The sequence below is a fragment of the Passer domesticus genome, chromosome 6, assembly GCF_036417665.1.
Source record: "Passer domesticus isolate bPasDom1 chromosome 6, bPasDom1.hap1, whole genome shotgun sequence".
NCBI lineage: Eukaryota > Metazoa > Chordata > Aves > Passeriformes > Passeridae > Passer > Passer domesticus.
Genome location: NC_087479.1, coordinates 8,193,363 through 8,203,697, shown reverse-complemented (window position 1 = coordinate 8,203,697; position 10,335 = coordinate 8,193,363).

Sequence of the window (10,335 nt, the reverse complement as noted above, 5' to 3'; positions counted from 1 at the left end):
TACCCCCAGCTAATGGCACTGAGTGGAAGCTGGAATGATCTGTGCGTAACGACTGAGCAAACTCCCAGCCCTCCCTCATTTGCACTTTTCCCGCACAGGCTCCTCCTGACCTCTTCAAATCCCATCCCAATTACAGCCTCCCACTTACCCTTCAATGTAAATAAATCCTGCGTGGTGGGGATGGCTGCTACCAGCACGGATAAAAAGAGAGCAGGGAAAGCATGACCTGCAGCCGGCTCTGGAAAAGGGCAGGAAAACAAAAGGCAGGAGGGAAGGGCTGAGCCGTGGGATGGGAGGTGACACCTTCAGGGTTCTCAGAGCTTGGACACAGCTCAGTCCTCTGGGGAGAACTCAGAATCATTCAGGCTGGAAAAGACCCCTAAGATCAAGTCCAACCATTCCCCCAGCACTGCCAAAGCCTCTGCAGGGCCATGTCCCCAAAGGCCACCTGCACATGGCTTAAAATCCCTCCAGGGAAGGGGACTCCTGGGCAGCTGTGCCAGGGCGGGACAACCACTCAGGAAGAAATTTTCCCCAGTATCCAATCTAAACCTCCCCTGGCCCGCCTGAGGCCATTTCTCCTTGTCCTGTCCCTGTTCCCTGGGAGCACAGCCTGACCCCCTCACCCCCAGCTGTCTCCTCCTGTCAGGAGCTGTGCAGAGCCACAAGGTCCCTCCTGAGCCTCCTTTGCTCCAGGCTGAGCCCCTTCCCAGCTCCCTCAGCCTCTCCTGGTGCTCCAGGCTCTTCCCCAGCTCCGTTCCCTTATCTGGGCACACTCCAGCCCCTCCAGGCTGTCATGAGGGTCCCAAAACTGAACCCAGGTCTTGCAAGGAGATCCAAAGCAGCAGAAAGATACCCACACCAAACAGATGGATATCCAGCAAGTCCCTACAGGTTATCCATGCACCTGAATCTTCTCCTTGCTTGGATGCATAGGAAACTGCCTCAGGAAACTTAAGATCTTCCCCTGGGGGAAGATGCCGTCTCCTCAGATGTATTCAAGAGGGTTCTGGGAGGAAAAAGCCTGGATCTCTGTTGGCTTCCTGGGGCATCCTGAGGCTGCTGCTGCACTAACAGTATTTTCTCTGGATTTGTGGAAGCTGAAGAGCACTCTTGGGCACTGGGGCAGGGTGAATGCCATATGGACACTCCTCCACAGCACAAGGTGAATGGAGAGAATAAGACAGCTGAAGCCATCCAGGCTGTTCACTCCTAAATCTCATCTCTAAGGCATCTTCCTCAGCTTGCACCCAGCCTCATCCCTGGGCTGGGATGCTGGAACCTCACACTGCAGTTTTCCCAGGAGCCAGCACTTCCTTTGCAATTCCAAGCCGTTGGTGTGTCACAGGTGTGACAGATCCTGGGCTCCAAGTTGCTGGAGGCTGGGGGTATCTTTTCAATTTTTTCCCCCTTTTTTTGGGCTTAGTGTGGGATTCCTCTACTGATCATTAAACAATTACCTTGTGGCTTGAAATTGTTTTCAAAGGACTAAACGATGTTATAATGCTCTGGAACTGTCAGCTTAATATACGGGGCTGTATTCAGCATAAATTATAGCAGTTTCCATGCCACAAAAGCCGCACAAGTTCATGGATCCAGCCAAAATATTCAGCAGAGAGTTGTGCCAGGCCGCAGGGCCCATTTTGCCAAGACGTGCAGGTGTTCACCATGGAGAGCAGCCCCACCACTGGTCCAGGAGATTCCACATCTCCTCCCAGCCACAATCTCCCTGGGACACCTGAGCCAAAGCGTGGTGTGGTCCCTGAAGCAGCAGTGGGGATTTTTGAAGCTGTTGCAGCCCTGAGGTGACACAGCCTTTCATCTGCAGGTGCAGGAGCTGTGGACGGAAACTCTGCCAATAATTTTGGAGAGGTTCAGTTCCAGGCTGCAAACAGGGCTTGGAGCCTTGGGCATCACTAGGGCACTGAGGTGACACAAGGCCATCCACTTCCTTCTTGCTCATGGAGGAAGTCCTTTCCTGTCAGGAGAGCAGGGAGTTTGGAGTTGGAATATCAAGGGACAGATTTCAGACACACAGTCCTGGAGACAGGGCCCAGCTCCGTGGAACATCCTCTCCTTGGCCCCCCTCTTCTGTGCCTGCCAGGATGGTGAACTCCAAAGCAGGGCAGAAGCCCCAGAATCTGGAGGTGCTCCTCACCCTGAGTTCCAGGAGATGGGAGATGCTGTCATCCACAAGCCTCAGGGAACATTAGAATGATGGAGTCCCACTCGTTTTTCATGGAAAATTTGCCCACCACGTCCTGGCTCCTCCAAGGCAGGGATGGCAGAAAATCCAGCAGCATTTTTGTGGCAGATTCTTGCACTTGCTTGGCCTGCTATGCCTCTTCCAGGGAGCAAAGGGAAGAGCCCTGTGTCCTCACACAAGAGCAAGGTCAGGAAATGCTTAGTCCATCCCTGCTCCTGGTTTTGCTGAGTCTGAAGTGAACCGTCCAGAACAAGATAAACGGAGAGCAGCGGATGTGTGCAGGATGCCATGGGCTCTGTGCAAAACATCCTGTTGTCCTCTGCTTTGCAAAGTGGCAGGGACAAACACGGCTCATCAGGGTGGATGCAGGGCAAACTGCCCCATCTCTGCATCAGGGACCTCCTTTAGGATGGAAAAATTCTCTCCTGCAAACTCATTTGGATGGCTTTAGTTGCTGGCTGGGCTGAGCTTGGTGTGAAGGATCCTTCAGGGAAAATGAACTGCAGTAGAGATAAAGCCCCTGCTACAGTGTCAGAGCAGGGCTGAGAGAAGGGAGGGGAGGACCTGGCCCCCAAAGCACAGGTGGCTCTCCTAGATGTCACATTTTGCTCCACAAATGACACATTCCAACAGAAAACACTTTCACTCATCACTCGTGTGGCCTCTGGATCGAGCCCACCCAAACCAATCCCATCTGCCCCCAAAAACAGAAAAGGTTCACTTGTGTTTCACCTGCTTTTCTGGGAGCACTAACACCTCCCAGCCACATAAAACCTTCACCTTCAAGAGGAAAGGGGAGAGCAGAAAGGAAAGCATGGAAAGCACCAGCCTAGCCCCAGTTACAAATGGAACAACACCGATCCCAGAGGAGCTGACCTGCCACAGAAGGGTTTCTCCACACCGGGCTTTGGGTCAAGCAGGGATCTGGGGATGCCACATGGCAAAATGATGGGCTGTGGGAGCAGTGTCAGGACGGCTGTCCCCTGGTTGTCCCCAGCATGCTGGGATGCTGCCACCACCCCGTTCCCAGGCGCCACGTCCGGCCTGCAGCTGCAGACAGCCGTCATCGGCCCTGGGCTCTCTCCCTGGTGGTTTGGGACTCCTTTCCACAGAAGATGCTCCTAACCAAAACCAGATTTGATTCCCAAATATCCCCAATCTCCCTTAAAGCTTACAAATCTTCCACACCTGTGTTTGCTCATTGCTGCTGCTGGGCCCTGCCCTGGGAAGGACAATGTTTATCCCACTCCTCCACAGCTATTTACAATGGGGTTTTCGGATGGACATGGAGTACATATTTGTCTAATGGCAACAGGGCAGTGAATTTAATTCTCCTCATTAACAGTCATCAGCTTAACGGGAAGCAATAAAAGATTTTTTTTTTTTCAAGAGCAGCTGCTTGTGAGATAATATTTATGGCTGGGACTGTCAGCAGGATGAGTGCATTGCTGGCTTGTGAGGGGGGGAAACTGAGGCACGAGGCCATTCACTGACCCACCCTGGACCACACAGATGGAGGTGGGAAGAAAACCCAGCCCTCCTCCCTCCCATCCTGAGGCCTGCTGCCCCAAGGCCCCAGAAGCCATGTTGCTATAATGAGCCAGCTATTCATGCCACAGGAAGGGGGATTTCTGAGCAGTGCCATATTTCCAGCACCCGAGGGAGTCTCTGCAGGGCATCCCACCCTCTTTTATCCCACACCATCAAACCAGGAAAGGGAATTTTGACCCCAATATAATGATGATAATAAATAGTTTTGTCTGTGTTGCTTCTCCCCTGACCATGGCTGGTGAGATCCACAGTGAAATCTGGGATTGCAGGGGGTCCCTGAGTGACTTGGGGTCAAGGTGCTCCCCTGACATCCTGTGCCCAAAGCTGCAGAGACCCCTAGCAGGGCAGAGCTGCTCTCTGTTCTCCTGAGAGCAACATTTTGCTTTCCCACTGGTAAAGAGGAGCCCCATCCAAACAAGGGCAGATCTTTGACCCTGTTGAATTGGCCCATCTGGGATCTCTTTTCTGATAACTGGATTTTTCTTCCCAGTTCCCCAAATGTTCCTGCTCAGAGATGAGCAGCCCTTCCCTCTCATTGGCATTTACCCCAAGACACACAGAAAATTCCCCTCCAGCCTCCCATTTTCCTGGCAGAACCTCACCAGGCTGTTCCCTAATACTGGTTGATCCTGATACCAGTCCAGTACGGTCTGAAACAACTCCCCATGAATGCAGGGATCAGAAAACCAGTCAGCATATACCCCTGCCCTTGGCAGCTCTAGGGGAAAATCCTTACTTCACCCATCCCAAGTGTAATTTGGGCTCTCTTGAGTTGTTTTCTGACCAGAAAAACCCCAGGTCTTTTCTGCCATACCCAAGAGAATTGCTCAGCTCTCTGTGGAACCCTTCTCTCTACATTTCATTGCTTCTACCACCAAATTTTGCTCCCAGATCCCATCCTGCTACCAAGGCACACGTGAGTTCTGCTCAGTGCTACCATTGGTTAATCAAATTAAAAATATTATCTTTGCAAATGATCCTTGGGGACTGATTCTTACTGGGAAACTGTCCAACTCTACAAACTGTCTTTCAAGGAACACTGCCGTGATTATTTTTAATCCTTTTTAACACCAAAACAAATAGTGACTCCTCAAGCTGTATGTATTAAATCTCTTCAAGTGACATCTAGAAATACCTGTTGCTGGTGCTCTGAGCCCAGAGGTGGGAAGGATCAGGATGTTCCACAGGATGTCTTGCTTGGTGCCTCTGCCAGGGACACTCATGACGTGAAGGCCCTTGGATGAGGGTGGTGAAGAGCAGGAGGTGCCATGTGGGGTTGGAGCCCTTCTCCTCAGACATCCAAGCAGGAGCCAGTGATGGAATAAGGCCCTGGTTTTCATCTTTGATGTAGAACAACAGCAAGGAACTCCCCCAGGACCAGCCCAGCAGTGTGGGGTGCCCTCAGAGCAGACCCAGAGCTCAGCCACGAGCAGCCAGTGGAGCAATGCTGGGGCTGTGCTGCTTCCACCAGCCCCAACCCACAACTTCATCCCTTTACTCCCTGATCCCCAGACAGCTTCTGTCAGCCCAGAGAAGCATTTTCAGAGAATCACAGACTGGTTTGGGTTGGAATGGACCTTGAAGTTCATCTTGTTCTACCCCCTAACATGGGCAGGGACAATTTCCACTAGAGCAGGTTGCTCCAAAAATCAGGGAAAAAGGGATGTGGGTGGCTCTTCACTGAGCTCCCCAATCCTCCTCTGGAGACAACCACTTAGTGTGGCATTCAAGCAGAGTGTTTGCTTCTATTTATTTAATTCCCTGTTAAACATCCTTCAACTTGCACATCCTGTCCAGGGCTCCCCCAGTGAGGTGTAAAATCAATTTGGCATTTCTGAGCTAATCTTGGCATGAAGATTTCACTGATTCCAGTACTAAATAGCAGGTGTGCATTACAGCCCAGACAAAATCCACAAAGCCAAGAACAGCAATGCAGATTTGTCACCATCTTCCCTAAAATCTGATACCTAGAACAGTACAGTCTGCATCAAATAATTTTGTAACATACAATCTCATATTACTGAAGGAACAGGTGAGGGATGGGTGGATTACTTGGAAAACCACTTGCTCTTTGCCTGTGGGGCTCCACTGTGTCCAAAACCACAAGAACTGTGGGGCATGAAGATGAACTTCTAGGTGATGGTTTCAAAACCAATAAAAGGCAAGAGTTCAAAAGGAATGGATAAACAAAGTGTGGGAATCTCTGGCACAGGATTACACTGAGAAAAAAAAAAATATAAAACTTATAAAGCAATTCTATAAATTACCAGAGGTAAAGTTCACAGTGGCCTATTAAATACAGTGACCCTGATTTTGGATATGGAAGCTCTAACCTGTAAATACCTGGAGATTGATGGGTGCTGCAGAAAAATGTTGTTATAGGCCTGCTATGTTCCTGCCTTCTCCCACAGCACTAGGTGGACTTTTGGAGAGAATTAGCACAGATTTTTCCTTTTTTTCATTGTGAATATAGAGTAACTTCAACATTTTCCATCCATAGTGTGCTAGAACTGGAAGCCAACGTCTCCTCTGGGAGCTGTGTGGTCTCCCTGGATCTGCACATCTGTGATCCCCAGGAAAAGGGAGAATCAGACCAAAAATGGAAAGGAAAATCTGCATCTATACATACATTCTGTGCCAACACCTGAATGAAGATGGGAAGAAATGCTGATGGTGTAAAGCACCTCGAGATGCAGCCATGCCTGGAGAACATGGACAGGTCCAAAGCATAGGGCTGGGTTTGGATAAGGATAACCTTGGCACCCTGATGTCTTGTAATGGGCAGCTCATCACAGGATGCAATCCTACTGGTGATGAGCAAAAGGTCCTGGCAGCCCTCGTGGTCTGTAACACAACTCTGGGGCTGGGAGAGATTCCCCTGGATCCCTGGAAGTGTCCAAGGCCAGGCTGGACAGGGCTTGGAGCAAGGATAGTGGAAGGTGTCCCTTCCATGGCAGGGGGTGGAATGAGATGAGCTTTAAGGTCCCTTCCAACCCAAACCATTCTGAGAGTCTGAGATTTTATGTCCCTGCTCATTGCAGGGGTGTTGGACTACAAGCCCTTTAAAGGTCCCTTCCATTCCAAAGAATTCTGTGATTCCATGATGCCTCCCATGGACATGGATCCATTAACTCCACTGCCATTGATCAGAAAATGGGCTCAGAGCAGCTCTCCACAAGGCCAAACCAGAGCTCTGGGAGAACACAAGGGATCAGTGGGATCCTGTTGTTCTTGTGTAAAACATGGAATCAAGGCATGAGCAGGGGGCAGTGGATGGAAAACCCAGACTGTGTGGAAAAGAGCACAGGGCTCCAAGCTGGGACAAGTTCTGGATGGACCACTCAGAACCAAAGTCCCAGCACATTTTTTTCATCTGCTGGATGGAATAAATTACTCACAGCTGATCCAGCAGAGCCAGAGATCCCAGAGTTCCCCATGGAACCTTCAGACCTCCTTGAGCTCTGCTAAGGTGGAAGGGATGGGATTTTTCCTTCACTGATTGTGTCTTAATGCATACTCTGCAGTAGACTAAGCAGCAGGTTAGAGGCACTTCCTTAGGAAGCCAGGTGAAAATAAGGTATTGAAAGTCCTGTTTTAATCTTTCAGACTTGAATGCAGGATCCATGAAGTGGACGAGCATTGTCTGGGCCATTTGTGATGCTCCCTGTCATTATCATTCCTGCCTAGAAAACAACATGGACTTTGTAGCTTCCTCTCCATTATATCACCCAGGAATCCACCTCTGGTTTGAGGTGAGGTGATGGATCTGCAAGCCAGACTCTAGACCAGAGAAGAGTTTTATGCCACACCACAGTACAGGGACTGAGGTGTCAGATACCTCTTCTGGCTCTGCCTGCTCTTCATACATGACTCTGCCCAAGTCTCTTCACCCCTGTGTTCTCAAAACCTTTATCTATAGGGAGTCAGTGATACCTCCTCTTACCTGTTTTGGTCCTGTGATTTCAGATACAGACTCCACAGCAGAGGATCTTCAGACCTGCTTTCATGAAACCCCAGGACAAAGAGAATAAAGCTTCTGTTGATGCCAAGATTTCCAAGCCCTCCCAGCCTGACTGTGCTCATCATTTTGTGATAGGTGAGAAGTTTTCTAGAGGTGTCCAAGCACTGCAGCAGGGAAGAATCCAGTTTTCCTTTGCTGGCTCTGCAGCAAAGCCTCTGTGCCCCTCCCAGAACAGCAACGTGCAAACCTCTGTGCTTCTCTTCCAAACACATCTGCAATTTTAGAAAATAATTTGCAAAGCCTCTGCCCCTGTGGCTGCAAGCAAAGCCTGGATGGCTGTGCAGCCTCTTCAGCCACAGCATCTCTGGGGCAGCAGCGTGGCTCAGTGTGATGCTGCAAACTTGGACTGGGGGTGGATTTACAGCTGGCAGAAGAAAGTCCTGCCTGAAGACTCTTGGGATGCTAAAGCCAAGAGGGAAAGGGTTGGAGACGGGATCAGTGTAACCACAGGTCTCCGGGGGGAGCTCCTGACACATGGCAGAGCCTGGGACCCCGTTTTCCAGCACACCTGACCTGTGCAAAAACCCCACACTCTCACCTGTGCAAAAACATCATTCCAGAGCATCCAGCGGCTCTCACCACCACCACTGTGACCATTGGAGACCATTGGCAAACACCACTGAGATCTTCTCCTCATTTCCTATATCCATAAGCCACACAGACAGTACTTTTCAGGTATCCAAAGCCACAGCCTTCCTGGGAAAGGCACAGTGAAGTTTCATCGTGGTGAGCTGCAGATCATCTCCCATCCAGCTCACCCTTCTGGGAATGCTGCTCCACGGGCACAGCCACCAGAAGGACACCAGATGGTGGGAAGTGGCTGCACACCCACCTTCAACCTGCTCCCCTTTCGTTCACAGCTTGGGCTGAACAAGGGGGGATTAAACTGATATGCCTTATCTCAGACCTCCCAGGGATCCCTGCACCGGCCAACACAAACACAGCCCTCGCTCCGGAATAAGTCACATTTGCAAAGAGTAAGTTCCACGGTCAGAGGGATGATGGCACGATGCATTTCTCATATTTTTAAGCAAAGATAAGCACTGGTTGCCTGAGATTAAGCCTCACTCCAGGTCTGCCCTGTTCAAACCAAACCAGCACTTCTACGGCACAGAGCGCTTGTCAAACAGGGTCAGTCACCATGCTAACTCCAGCACGGGATTAAACCCCATAACTGCTGCAAGAAATGCACAAAACAATGGCCAGAAACACTGTGAGAAATTCCAGGGTCCCTCCACACTGGTACTTCACTCCCAGCTTCCCAAAAGTAACTCCACTCCTCTCCTTGCCGGGATGGTGAAGGGAACTCAGGTCAACACCATTGAAACACAATGAAATTGAAGTGGGAGGGGAAAAAAACACCACTGGCTGTCAGATGGAAACTAGAAAGGGACTAATTCAGACTTCACTTCAGTTTTGGTGGGTTTTCCTATTTTTAAATGATTTAGCATTTTGACCATTTCACTAAGTGCCTCTCCAATCACACAAGGTTGTGCAGCAGTTTGCCACCCTTGTGTGACAAGGACACACACAAGGAGGGGAACCCTCAGCCCGTGTTCTGTGTAAAATGCAGTTCAGCAGTGATGAATAAATTCCTTAATGCATCCATGAGTATTTTGTCCCTGAGATCACATTTACTGGCAGCAGGTTTATAAACACACTTTAGACTCCTATAAATTTCACATAATTAAAGTACTTTTTTTTTAAACAGTTAACTTTTTTTCCTACACTTTCTGAGCAGAACACCCCATGTAGGATCTCAGCAGCCCAGGCAAAGGAAAAATCTCCCAAAGGCCTCAGGACAAGAGCACCTAGAGAAAAGCAAGTGCCTGTGCCTCCACAGGGTCAAGGCTTTGATTTCATCATTGAAACGCAATGCAAAAAGAAGCACCAAAATAAACAGCTCCATAAAGCAGCAGGAACGCAGCAAAGCAGGAGGCTCCTCCAGCAGAATGACCTAAATCCAAGAGGCATTTGTGCAGATGCTGCTCAGCTCCACAACACCCTCCCAGCCTCCGGGACAGCCCGGGATACACCGACCAACAGGGAAGCCAACCTGGGAGAAGCCTCTTTCTTTCTAGTAAAGTCACAGTGATTTTAATTTTTTTTTTCCAATGTACCCTCCCACAGTGGCTGCCCCTCATCCAGGGCTGCCTGGGGGCCCGGAGACCCCTTTTCCCACCCGACCCCGCAGCAGCCGGGGTTATCGAGGGAGATGTGTGTAATTGCCCTGTCAGGCAGCTGAAAGGCGCTCGCCTTTAGCTGATGCCACTTCAAAATGAAATTCTTTCTTTGGCATGGCTATGTCTGATATGCAGGCATCAAAGGGGAGGCAGCAGGTCGCCGATGCCCCAGGCCACACATTTCCCTTCTAAAGGCAGGAATGAGAGTGTCAGCTCGGGGCCGAGGGGGCCCCGGAGACCCAACACCCATCGCTCCTCCGTGGGGTGCTGGGAGCCTGGGAGGACCCCCCAGCACCCGGAGCAGATGGGACCCCTGAACACCGCTGGGATGGAGGGCTGGGAAAGCCTCCGTGGCACAGAGGAGGTCGAGGGCT